Source organism: Diprion similis, chromosome 5 (assembly GCF_021155765.1).
Source record: "Diprion similis isolate iyDipSimi1 chromosome 5, iyDipSimi1.1, whole genome shotgun sequence".
NCBI lineage: Eukaryota > Metazoa > Arthropoda > Insecta > Hymenoptera > Diprionidae > Diprion > Diprion similis.
The window spans coordinates 2,628,776-2,642,389 of NC_060109.1; the positions used below are offsets into that span (position 1 = coordinate 2,628,776).

At 32.6% G+C, this 13,614-nt stretch overlaps 1 protein-coding gene across 1 annotated transcript in view; it reads left to right on the plus strand.

The window, feature by feature from the left end:
- The window catches only part of LOC124406410 (A disintegrin and metalloproteinase with thrombospondin motifs 9), a 172,114-nt gene that overhangs the window by 1,031 nt on the left and 157,469 nt on the right, over window positions 1-13,614 (plus strand). The gene's annotated exons all lie outside the window — the stretch shown is intronic.

Consider the following 13,614-nt stretch of genomic DNA (forward strand, 5'->3'; position numbering starts at 1 on the left):
GAACCTTGGAATTTTTCGTCACGCTGTTAGTTTCCGCTCAGTAAAACCGCACGTGTCTTTCGAGCTTGAAGAAATTCATCTTCGCGCAAAATAATCGACAAACTTGTTAGACACTTAGTTAGACATTAAAAATCCGGACTAACTGAGCTTGTGATTCCCCATCTTACGTTTCAATACGTATCCTTCAAGCTATGAATTTGAGCGAAGTAAGTCGTGCCGTGATTGAGTTCGTTGTCCAATTCCCTCGAAATCAATTCTCTCGAGGAATGAAATTTTCCTCGGGGTGAATACACAAGTAGCGACAAAGTCACGCAGCGTTACGACACGCCCTTTTTTCTTCAAACAAACTATATAAAGAAATCCCTATAATATTCTTAGGGAATTATTTTTCTATCGAGTTCTTTAAAGTCCCGTTCATTTTTTTCTTCTCACGCAGATTTAACGTCACAATAATTAATCACCATTGATCTAGTAACTAAGTAACTAAGTATCACCGCGTGAGAGAAACTTTTTTTGGACAAAGAATCTGTCGGTCAAGCAAATCACGGCTTCCTATTGGTGGTGAGTTATGACGTCACGGGCCGAATTTAAGCGCCAATCATTGACGAGAAAGAAGGCACGAAGGGTGATATTACCTAACCTCTAATCACTCGGTGTGTACTTGATATTCGCTTACATTCATATGATATTATGTATCAAGTTGTGATGATATGTAGGTGTGGAATAATTTTAACACGCTATACGATAAAATGAGTTTCCATCCACGTGCGGGTGTTCCTGAAAAATATGAGTAGTAGGGATGTTCGATCTTATTCTATAAATAATCGATCTGTGGGTCGATTCGGAATCGGATGTTAGAGAATCGATTCTACTAAAACTCTAAGGGGAAAAGATCGATCTTGTTAAAATCGATCTTTTCATGTTACGTGTCCCAAAAAAGCTAGACTCGAAATCAAGCGAATAACCAAAATCCTAACCTCAATGTCTACCGTTTAATCTCTGCTCTAGTTATTCTTTGTTCTATAAGCGTTCTCGCACTCTAATATTTTCACGTGTCTTGGTTTTATAAAATGTTTCTATGTCTTATTGCCTCAGAACAAACAAAAAAAAAAAAAAAAAGAATCGATTCCAGCCTATAAGAATCGATTCTCTCGAAAATCGTAGATCGGAGAATCGATAAAAAAGATCGATTTTTCTGAAGATCGATTCAGAATCGAACATCCCTACCAAGATGAAGACTACGAGAACGACACGCGCGTTAACCCGGCAAAGTAATAATTAGCTTCTTCTGCTATCCATCCTTAAGGCCTTAGGCCACTCTAGAGGCCGAAAAAAATAGGCTATTTGGGGATTTTTTTCAGAAATACTACAAAAAAAATCGAGATAACAGAAACGTGATTTTATTATTCACATCAGTGACTGCGTACAATAATTTTTTTGAAGCGATTTATTTCAAAATGGCGGCTGTGCAGCGTTTTTGCGACGACGTCGTTTTTTTTCGGGGTCCACGGCCGGACTAACATCTCCTGTAATTTTTTTAATCATAATGAGCCAATGAATTTTTTTTATTATATATAATAACTGCTATAGAAGTACGTAGGATATTTTTTTTATATTGCGTAGTTCATTTGTTATTAACAATTATCTGACAATTTTTTAGGCAAGTTCTTCACTTTCCACTTTAGAAGTGCGCCATTTGGCCAAAAATCAATATATCGCAAAAATCCTACGTACTTCTATAGCAGTTATTATATATAATAAAAAAAATTCATTGGCTCATTATGATAAAAAAAATTACAGGAACTGTTAGTCCGGCCGTGGACCCCGTAAAAAAGGAGACGTCGTCGCAAAAACGCTGCACAGCCGCCATTTTGAAATAAATCGCTTCAAAAAAATTATTGTAAGCAGTCACTAATATGAATAATAAAATCACGTTTCTGTTATCTCGATTTATTTTGTAGTATTTCTGAAAAAAAATCCCCAAAATGCCTATTTTTTTCAGCCTCTAGAGTGGCCTAAGGCCTTAAGGCTTTGCGGAATGTATATAGATACGTAAAGTATAACTGTAGGTATAACGTCGAAGTGAGAAACGTGAATTGAATATGAATGATTATTTTTCGCGGCGAGATGTAACGTGTCGCTGCCATTATGAAATATACCTTCGTTTGAGGGTAAAAGTATGTCTTCTGGAAAAAGAAAAAGAAAAAGAAAAAGAAAACAAGTTACATATTTATTTTTGTTTGCCTATATAATAATAAACAGTTCGGCGACGAGTCGTCTCGAGTCATTGTGCTCAGACAATCGTCATATCTTCCGAGTTCTCGTGTAAAGAAAGGCATTGTGTGAATTGTGTCCGTACTGTAGATGAGAATTTGCATGATTTTCACGCGAGGTGTTGCGGGGTTCGTTCTGGAATAGAGCTGAACAAATTTCGATCAGCACGTGCCAGTTTCCAAGACGTCAAGGTCGATTTAATCGCGCTCCTTTTCTCCTCTTCTCTCTTCAAATCACTCTTGTTAGAAAATTCTCGTTTCTTATGACAGACTATCGAACCGTAATGGAAGCAGAAAAAACACTTGCCAGTCCAGAATGGCCCACTTTAACATACATTGCGCTTCAAAGTTCAATGGCACCCAATATATATATATATACATATATATATATATGTGACACCGAAAATGATTTAATCATCGTCGTTTATTCCGGTTTTAACTGTTCCAATTATTTTCAAAGTGAAAACGAAAGTTAGGTGTATTTAATTAGACTCTTTAACTTGCATTTATTTTATTCTGTAAAAGAGAATTTTAAGTTTCTTCGGGACGTTCGAGGCACTATCGAAGATTTATAAATGGAAAAGAACGAGAATCAAAGAGAGAAGAGAAAGAAAAAAAAAAAAAAGAAAAGAAAAATCATTGAATGAAGTAGGAATTGTTGGCTACGCTACGTAATATGCCTAAAAACAGCTTTATATATTCAACTCGTACACGGAAGGCGTTAACAGCCAGTTTATACGTTACGTTGAACGATTGTGTCCGCACGTCGATGTGTCATAGGAGCCGCATATAATATATACATATATAATAAAATGTAGTACACCAGTATTTCGTAATATTTTAATGCATGTTTACCGTTCGCATATATATATATATATATACATATATATAACATAAACTAAAGGTCGTGAAAATTTTATTCGTCGGCGTATCTATCTCGAGAGAGAGAGAGAGAGAAAGATAAGACCATCGACGGATAAATAGCGAGACGTATATATATATATATATGTATGTATAAATATAGTTATACATGAACTAAAAACGTGCGAACTGATGAATATATTACGTACAGAGTAAAACGACGATAGAGTTTAGTATCGGGATGCATAGGTCACGGTTACTAGTTAGACAAACCGTGTCTATCTCTCTCGCGACGAGGATGATTCTAAAGCTTGATTATTATACTCTCGCTCTCGCTTTCGAGAGACGATGGATCATTTATGTTCCAATGTGATGCGTCTATACATATGTATATATATATATAGAAGTTTGCATAGCAGTCGTTTTATACTTGCAAAATATCAGATAAATAGATTTAAGAAAAAAAATAACTACGAGGATGCTCTGCATTTTTCATCTTGTCAGTTTTAATTCACGAATCAACAGTCAAGTTAATCTGACGTCAATATATATTTCAGAGATTCTATTTTGTACCCTTAAATATAACGCTTATAATTGTAAATAATTTTTTGGTATGAAATTTTTTTTACATTCTAAATAATGGGGAAGAATCGAGTGTCATAAAACTTATTGAACTGACTTCCTTCTCGCGAAGGATCGATAATTTATGCCTTCTGTAATGTGGAATATAACGTGACATAACAGCGGTTTATTTATAATATGATAAATAAAATTTGACTGACGAAGAAACATTTGGTCAAGTGACAGTGATATTCCGTCTAGTTACAAGAATTATGAAATTTCTCATTTTAATTTATCGTCGACCATATGTTTTAAAATTAACGCACAGAATAATAAACTTTATGAAAAAAGCCAGTGAATCCATCTACTTGGTCCGTACAAAAAAAAAAAAAAAAAAAAAAAAAATTAAGTCTTACTGAAAATTGTAAAGAAAATAATGCCTAAAATTAGAATAAAATCTTTAGTTTTCATATAAACAATTATGTTAAATTATTATCTAGCTTTCTCGAGAAAAAGTAAGGTAAGAACCATTCTTACTTTTTTCGCATGCGAACGTTCTTATAAAATATAACATCGAACTACAATACAAAAGCTAGAACATCGAATAAACAATCTGACACGTGACTCCGTGAATGTTAACAGGTGCGAATGTGTATACGATTTAGGGTGATTCAAAATAAAGAAATTAAAATTTTTTTTTTCGTGGAAACAGGTTTAAAAGTTTCATTTAGGTATAAAAATAAACCTGTAAAAATTTAAACTCTTAATATTAATATTAAGATGCTCCGCATCGCACTTTTCTATTTTCCATAAGAGTAACACGGAAAAAATGGATTTTGCTCTTTCTGATTTTTATGACTAACCAACGACGTGTCGTACAGAAAATTCATAGACATATTTTGGTAGAAAATTAAACGCTCTAGAAAAAAGATCTCTTGTCATTTTTTGATAAATCTACTCTTCCAAAAGTTATAAGGGTCAATTTTTATTCATAAGAATAACACGGGAAAAATGGTTTTTGCTCCTTCCAATTTTTATAACTAGCTAACGATGCGTTATGCAGAAAATTCATGGATACAGTTTTGTAGGGAATTGAACGCTCTACAAAGAAGGTCTGTTGTCATTTTTTGATAAATCTAATCTTTCAAAAGTTATAGGGGTTCAATTTTTGACCCTAGATAACTTTTGAAAGAGTAAATTTATCGAAAAATGACAAGAAACCTTTTTTACAGAGCGTTCAATTTTCCACCAAAATATGTCTATGAATTTTTTTATACAACGCGTCGTTGGCTAGTTACACAAATCAGATGAAGCAAAAACCATTTTTCCCGTGTTATTCTTATGGAAAATAGAAAAGTGCGATGCGGAGCATCTTAATATTAATATTAAGAGCTCAAATTTTTACAGGCTTACTTTTATACCCAAATAAAACTTTTAAGTCTGTTTTTGCAAGAAAAAAAAATTATTTTTTTATTTTGAATCACCCTAGACTATACATAGATTATCGCAAGTAAAAAAGGAAAAAAAGGAAATGTGAAACAAACACTTAGAATTTGTGTTACCGATTTATACACACATTCTTATGTATGTATAAACTAGTAACACTAAAACGGATTGAAATAATTATAATGTATGTTAATTTCGTCGTTAATTGACTCGAAATGTTTTTATATATACAGGGTGTCCGTAAAATGTCTCTTCTTTTATCTTTTCATACCGATTTCAAAATATGACACAAATACTTGAGGTATTATGCTCACCAGGCTTTGTCTTGATAATGTCAAGGATGATTTTTTTTGCATATTTCTTCAACGGTTTTACTTCTGTCGGCAAACTTTTTAACAGATACAACCGAAATTCAAACGAATCTGCGATTTCGTGACACAGTTTAAATCTATGCAGAACTAGAGTTTTGAAAATTATTATTAAAGATATTAGCAAAAATTCAATAGAATATAGATTAAACCGTATAATGAAAATCGGTTAAATTTTTTACTCCAGCTATTGGCTTGAAAATTCTTTTTCTGTGGAACTCAGGCTTGTTAAAAATTCTAAAAACAAGATGAGAAAATGTCTAATAATATTTTTAATAAATCCTTATTTCTTGCTTAAAGGTAAATTTTCTATTGTCCAGATGATTTTCGATAGGTTTTTGCTGACTTTGAAAAATTCTGTTATAATATGACTGTTTATCGTTACAATAACGATTTAAATATTGTAAAAATTACAAGGAAATCTGGTAAAAGTAACTATTTAGTATAACTAAATTATCTCCCTTCCAAGTACGATTCTAAAATTAAATTATCGCAATATAGGCATAAGAAAAAATATATCAGAATTGATAACAATAAAAATCAAAAGTATAAAACATGTTTAAAAATTAAAAAAACTGATTTTCATTTTCTATAATATCTAGAACCGTATATTTCGGCTATGATAAAAACTAAAAATAGTTGATAAAAAAAAAATTTTTTTTTTTTTTTCTCGGTGCAGGAGAGTTCGGTGGCGTTCACCTTGTACACGCAATCTACACCCACAGACACCTACGTACCGTGTGTGTAAACAAAAGTGGGTGCTCGGAGAGGGAGAGAGGCGGTGTAATGTGTACTCTAGACTCTACATTCTACACTAAACTACTATATAATACACACTGTGCCGCGTGGAATTGAATCAGCCGGTTTTCGCGCTTTACTTCTGCGAACGAAAGAGAGCGAGAGAGAGAGAGATAAAGATAAAGAGAGGATGATACTGCGATAACGACCATTGATATAGTGGAGTTATGTCACACAAATTTACATATTATTACAAGATAACTTTGCGGCTATAGGTTATACGTTACGTGTTACACATACGTTGTACTGTTAGTTAGTTAGTCAGGCAGTCTTTTGGTCGGTTCGCCGAAATATTATAAACGGGGTTTAATATTTTCTGTTTCGGTTTCTTTTATTACAATTTCAATTTTTTTTTTTTTTTAATTTTTTCTCGTCAGTCAGTTTTCTTTTTGGTCGATTCGCCGAAAGCTCATCAACCAGTTTTTACATTTACTGTATCGCTATTTTTATTACAATTTTTCTGCCACTGACGATTTTACCATTAAATTTTTCCTCATGTTCAAGATTTTTATTTACTCGTCGGTATAATTTTGAAGAAAAATTTTACAGTCACGAGTGAAGTGCGGCGATTTTTGTTCTCAGAATCTCCACTTTTCTTCCATTTCCTTATTCTTTTTCTATAACCACTATCGAAAAAAATCAATAACCATTAAGAGTCGACGTTTTACATAAAATAGAAGACCTTAGTCAAATCGACGCTGAAACTGACGTTCAAATATTTATAATAAAAACAAGTTTTTCAAAAAGAATCACACGTCTTTTCTGTATAATATATGTGTCTTGTGGACGTGTGAAAATTTCTTTCGTATTTAACACAATTTATTTTCTTTCTTTTTCTTCTCACAGTAATTTTAGATCGTATTTCATTTTTCACCGCTAAAAAAGATTTATTATTCTCTCTTGCCTGTATTCAACACGTCTTACGATACAGTATAGTCGCTGGGTTATCACACGTTGGCATGAAAACGAATCTTAAAAAGACTCCGGATCGTGTAGTTGCCTTTTAGGCAGCCTCTATTATTTCACAGCGATTCCAATGTCACGTGTGCAACACACGATATAACTCAACGACTGAGGATTAAAATAGACCAACCGGCTGTGCTAATCTAAGATTCTTCGCGCTGCGTGATGATCATCCGCGTTTGACAGGGAATTCGGCATAGAAAATTTTAAAGAAGATCCTTTTTTTTTTTTTTTTATGCTTCGAAACAAGCTCGAGTTGAAAAAAAATTCTAGTCACTAGTTATTAGTTTTCGAAATATGCGGTTAATAGGGTGGGTCAAAAAAACTGACTATTTTTTTTTTTTTTCACTTTATACTCTGAAAAATCGGTTGCTATACACCTCTAAAAAATACTCACCAAATATGAGCTCTTAATTTTGATAAGAAGGTTCTCCGCTTTATAGTTTTCCATTTATTCCTCAGCATTAGAAACGAAAATTTATATCTCTCTGTTAAATGTTCGTTAAAAAATATCTCTTTTCATATTCTTGTAGGAAATTGAACGCTATACAGAAAAGGTTTCTTGTAATTTTTCCGTAAACCTTACCGTTTAAAAGATATCAAAGGTTTAAGTTTTATTATTTTAAGACAAATTTCTGTTTTGCTTATGAATTTTATAACTCGTTAAAAAAAATTTTTTTTATGAAATGCGCAGTCCATATTTTTGTAGGAAATTAATTGTTCTACAAAAATGGTCTGTTATGATTTGTCGATTAAATTAAGCGTTTCAAAGATATTCATCGTCAAACTACAATGGTTCGCAATTTTAACAGTTTTTATAAATGTAACTAAACATGTTCACGACTATAAGAAAAACTAGAAAAACAGTTTGAAACTTTTTTCTGTTCGTAGAAACTCAAATTTGTATAAATTTTCTTGAAACTCATAGACTGAATGAAAATTTTCTGAATTATCAATCAAAAACTGTTAAAATTTGCAACCATTGTAGTTTTACGATGAATATCTTTGAAACGCTTAATTTAATCGACAAATCAGCAAAAAATTGTGTAAATTCTACTAAATTTTCTGCTACTAGTAATAATATTTCCTGACAATATATAAAAAGAGAAAAGTTTTCTTAAAGTAAAATTTTTATTATCCAATATAGTGTATTAGGGTGATTGTATTTAAACTACTATTTTTTTTTCAGTTCCCATTGAAAATTTTGTTCTACATGTCAAACAAAAAATTACCTAAAAGTTATAGCCTCTAATATTAATATTAAGTACTCGCACAGGGCGTGAAAAAATTTCCCATATAAAATACACGTGAATTGAAGCATTTTTTTTTTCAAATCTCTACAACTCAGTGGAATTTTATGATATCACATTGGTCTTGGTCACAATTTACGCAGAATTGAACGATCTTCAAAAGTCTCTTGAACGTCGTGAGTCCAACTTACACTGATGAGATGGTACAGGTCACTTGAAGTTGATTTTTACCCAAAATTCTCCATTTTTCGCTGTTATCTCCGAAATGATCAACTTTACCAAAAAAATGTGAAGAAAAACTTTGTTGGAAATTCAATTTCCTACAAAAACGGTCCTGTAGACTTGATTGCTCGGATTGATATTTCTTGAGATATCGAACTTTAACTTCTTGTCGTATAAAATTTTTATGGTTTATCGAATCAAACGTTTTAAAAATTATTGATATTGTATTGGAATTTGATTTTTTTTGATTCGATTCAATAATTCGATCTATTTCATTGGAATATCAGTAATTCAAAACGTTTGATTCAATAAACCATAATGTTTATTGGTTATATTAGATTAAAACGTTTAATTCAATAGACCATAAAAATTTTATACGTCAAGTAAGTTAAATTCCGATATCTCAAGAAATATCAATCTGAGCATTTTGGTCTAAAGGACTTTTCTTGTAGGAAATCAAATTTCCAACAAAGTTTTTTTCTACATTTTTTTGGTGCTGTTAATCATTTTGGAGATAATAGCAAAAAAAGAAGAATTTAGGGTAAAAATCAACTTTAGTGGCCTCCACCACCTCACAAATGTAAGTTGCACTTACGCCGTTCTGAACACTTTCGAAGATCGTTAAATTCTGCGTAATTTGCGACCAAGACCAATGTGATATCATAAAATTCCACTGAGTTGTAGAGATTTGAAAAAAAAAAAACGCTTCGATTCACGTGTATTTTACATGGGAAATCTTTTCACGCCCTGGGCGAGTACTTAATATTAATATTAAGGGCTACAACTTGTAGGGAATTTTTTGTTCGACATATAGAACAAAATTTTCGATGGGGACTAGTAAAAAAAAAAAAAAAAAAAAAAATAGTCGTTCAAATATAATCAACCTAATATATACATATATATATATGAAATTATTAAACACGAATTAAAAATAGTAAGCAACAATTCTTACAGTTGAGTAATTCATTCGTACATTGCGATTATTCATCGCGAAACTAATTACATTAACGTATTTCTTCATGTGTACTATATTTAGCGAACATCTGAGACTTGAGTCTGTATCTTTTATCGATAATGAGGATATTATTTATTATCACATCTTGTGTTCTGCGCAATGAGAATGTTACGTGCACGAACGACTGCAGGCGAGAAGATGGCGTTCAAAAACAAACGAGATGCGTTTTCCTATTTCAAGGGCATCAATGCGATTGGCTGTCACGTTTACCACGAACGCGGAACATTCCATGATCGATAAGTCGATGATTGGCCTGAGTGACAGTGTAATAGGCATTGGTTTTCACATGTTGCATGCTCATCATGTCATACGACACAGTCTCGGGTCAAAGCAAGAGGAGATTTCAGAGGCGCCACACAATTTCGTCTTCAAAAATATTGCGGAACAAAATGAAAAGGAGGATAAAAATTTAAAAAAAAAAAAAAAAGAAGAAAAAAAAAACACGCGTCGACTGTCCTCACAATATTAATATTAATTGCGCTTGAGATATTATTAATTGGGAATAATTTGTGATTGCGCAGATTGTTTCATTCCACGTATATATGTATATGTTTATATTAGGGTGGCGCAAAAGAACCGACTATTTTTTTTTTTTTTTTTTTTTTTTTTCGAGTCTCGCGTGACAAAATGTTAGTTTTTGATGTTTTAAGAATCCACTCCAAAAGACAGTTCAAAAAAAAAAAATTTTAAGAGGTCGCTCCACATTTTTTAAAACGTCAGAAATTGTAAAAAATCGAATTTTTTTTTCTAATTTTTTTCTCTCGCTACGGTATAATTTTATAGACAAAAAAAAAAAAAATAAAAATAAGTTTCCGAAAGTTTCAGTTCAAAATTTGAATTTTGAAAGGTCGTTCATAATTTTTTTTCAATTTTTTGGTGCATTTCTTTAGAGATCTTTTCGAGCGACCTTTTAATATTAATATTAAAATTTCATAAATTTTTTTCTCTAATTTAGTAAGAAAGAATCGATAACAATTCACCACGACATGAATTAAAAATCAAACAAAATAGTGAAAATATAATTTTTTTAATTTAAATTTTTGACGATTTTTGACGTTTTAAAAAATTTTGAGAGACCTCTTAAAATTTTTTTTTTTTTTCTGAGCTTTCCTTTGGAGTGGGCTCTTGAAACATCAATAACTAACATTTTGTCACACGAGACTCAAAAAAAAAAAAAAAAATAGTCGGTTTTTTTGCGCCACCCTGGTATGTATTGCATACAATCTGCTTGTCAGGGTGAATTATTACAACTGGCTTATACGTAAATACATAATTTATCATGTAGTTTTAATTAAATTTAATTAAGGTTGATAATTGTTTCTTTAAAAAACGCATAACCATATGGGACCGTTTATTATTTTCATTTCAAACTGCATTTTTTTTTTCTTGTCACTACAGCATTATATTTTATAGGATGTCTATATATACGAATGAGACGTAATCGTGTAGAACGAAATTGGTTTACATTCTGAAATCGGAAGTGTGACCTCCATCGTAATGAACAAGAGGTCACACTTTCGATTTGAGTATAATGTATCTTTATTCCTCATCCCTATTCAGCGTACTTGTTTTTTACGTCTATATAATGGGCCTTACGCACGATTTTTTAAGTATAGATTTAAAGTATAGCCGTCAAGTTAGGCTACATTTAAAACCGTAATCGACAAGTGAGGCGATAGATTTGGCGACCCTAACCTACTATGAGCCGTGGTATAAAGTATAATGACGTCAGTGCATATTATTCTGTGAATATGTAGAGTTTTGCTTTTCTTTTTTTCTCATCACATACATATAGGTATAATAGTCTTCGGTAATTATAAAGTTGGATAATAAAATTCATTTCTACACAATATCTGTCTAATATTATACTGGAATCTTACGCAATGTGATGTTTAAAGAAAAGAACGCTCGATGAACAACGTCTACAACCGAAATAAAGAAGTGAAACAGAAAATATTATAACGTATATTATAGCGTACATAATGAAAAAGTGTATCTGTGTGTGACAGATTGTGATTCGACTCTTGGAACTTTTGCATATAATTTTGTGTGTTTTCTTTGTTTGTTTGTTTGTTTTTTTTCTTTCTTTCAATTTTTCTTTATTTGGACCATTGATCACAATCCAACGCTAAAATCGCATTATATTTCCAAAGGTTTAGCTTTTTAGATATGAATGAACAATTTGACCAGAATTTTTAATACCTCATTTTCTTAGAAAGACATATTTTTTTTTTCGATTTTTACGTTTAAACTGGTTATTTATACGAGTCTAATTCGATCTTGGAATTTATAGCTAAGCCTATTGTATTCTTTCACGACGCATTGTCAAATCTATAAACACCGAAGTATGTGTGACTGTCGATATATTTCAAAACGATTGTTGATAATTTGCAACAACTGTCTAACTTATATGCCGCCAATAATTCTCGTCTCGAACGTTTTAAAAATCATTTAAAACGTTTTTACATCACAAGGAATACATTCTTTATCGCAGGGATTAAAAAATCTTTAGTTTAAAAAAAAAAAAAAAAATATATAATATTTATTTGTCTCTTTGGATTTTTCGATTTTACTGCATAAACTGATGTCAAATATTTGATACTGAGATTTGGGCTAGCTTGGCAAGCTTTATTGCCAACTGACCGATGACTGATCATCAGAGTCATGATAACCACTTCATTTCAATTCACCAATCGACGCAAGACAGTTTGATACCCTGTTGATGACCCGTTTTGCGTAAGTTGGCTGCCCTGCTCTGCAGATAAAAATACCAGCGCAGTGCGATTTCGTTTACCAATAGAGTTAAATTATTTTTAAAGTTAACCAAATTCAAATTATTATTTCGAAAAACTTCTTATACTTTTTCGTTTTCCGATAGATATGGTGCATCCATTATATTCGACGCTGACAAATATCTCTCGCAAGCGCTATTATAAGTTTACGTCGATATTTCGTTGGAACGATCCCAACGAGTCAGACTTCCCCTCTCTTTTTATGTTATTTTCTTCTATTTCTTTCTCTTTCTAGCCTTGAATTCGCTACGACTTCAGGATTGTTCGACACTGTTTATGTCGTCAGTCCGATACATTTACTATACATATATGACAACGGCCAATTCCAATCTCCGGACTTGTCATCTCTCCGAGTAATAATTATCGCGGCGTTGTATTATTTTTACATTCCTAATATGCTTCAAATGACTTTTTCTTTGTTCCCGTCTCGTGGGTTTTCGAGGATTTTTATTCTTATTCAATGGCTGATATTCTTCTTCCTCCTTTCTCTTTCGCCGGGAAGAATTAAACTCCTATAACACGCCCCTTTCTTCGAGGTCAAATCCTTTAAGTGAGACGTGTACCAACTGTCTAAAAAAATCCCTATATTCTTAGGGAATTATTTTTCTACCGAACGCTACCCTGCTCGGTAATACCATCATGTATAGTCGTGGTGTGAGTTATTTAAAGTCCGCTCATTTTTTTTACCGTGCAGATTCAACGTCACAACAATTAATCACCACCGATCTAGGGTATTTTGGCACCGTTGGTACACATCTTACTTAAGCCCAGTCCACCGCGAGAGAGAAACTTTTTTGGACAAAGAAGCTGCACTCCTAGGCACACCACGTGCGCACGCACCAAAGTCTGCATAAGGCCCCATAAGGCCCGTCGGATTTGGCTTTGCCCTCGTTCCTAAAGACATCGCTGTGGGTCCCCACTGACCGTGACTTGTCACACAGTGTGCCGTTCGCCGTGGGGCAAACGCCAGGCTTGCGGAGAACGATCGGTACGAAAGCCAGGAAGGAACGAGGCAGTCATCACACTCTATATACCTAACTTACTATAAGGTTTCACCGCTTAACA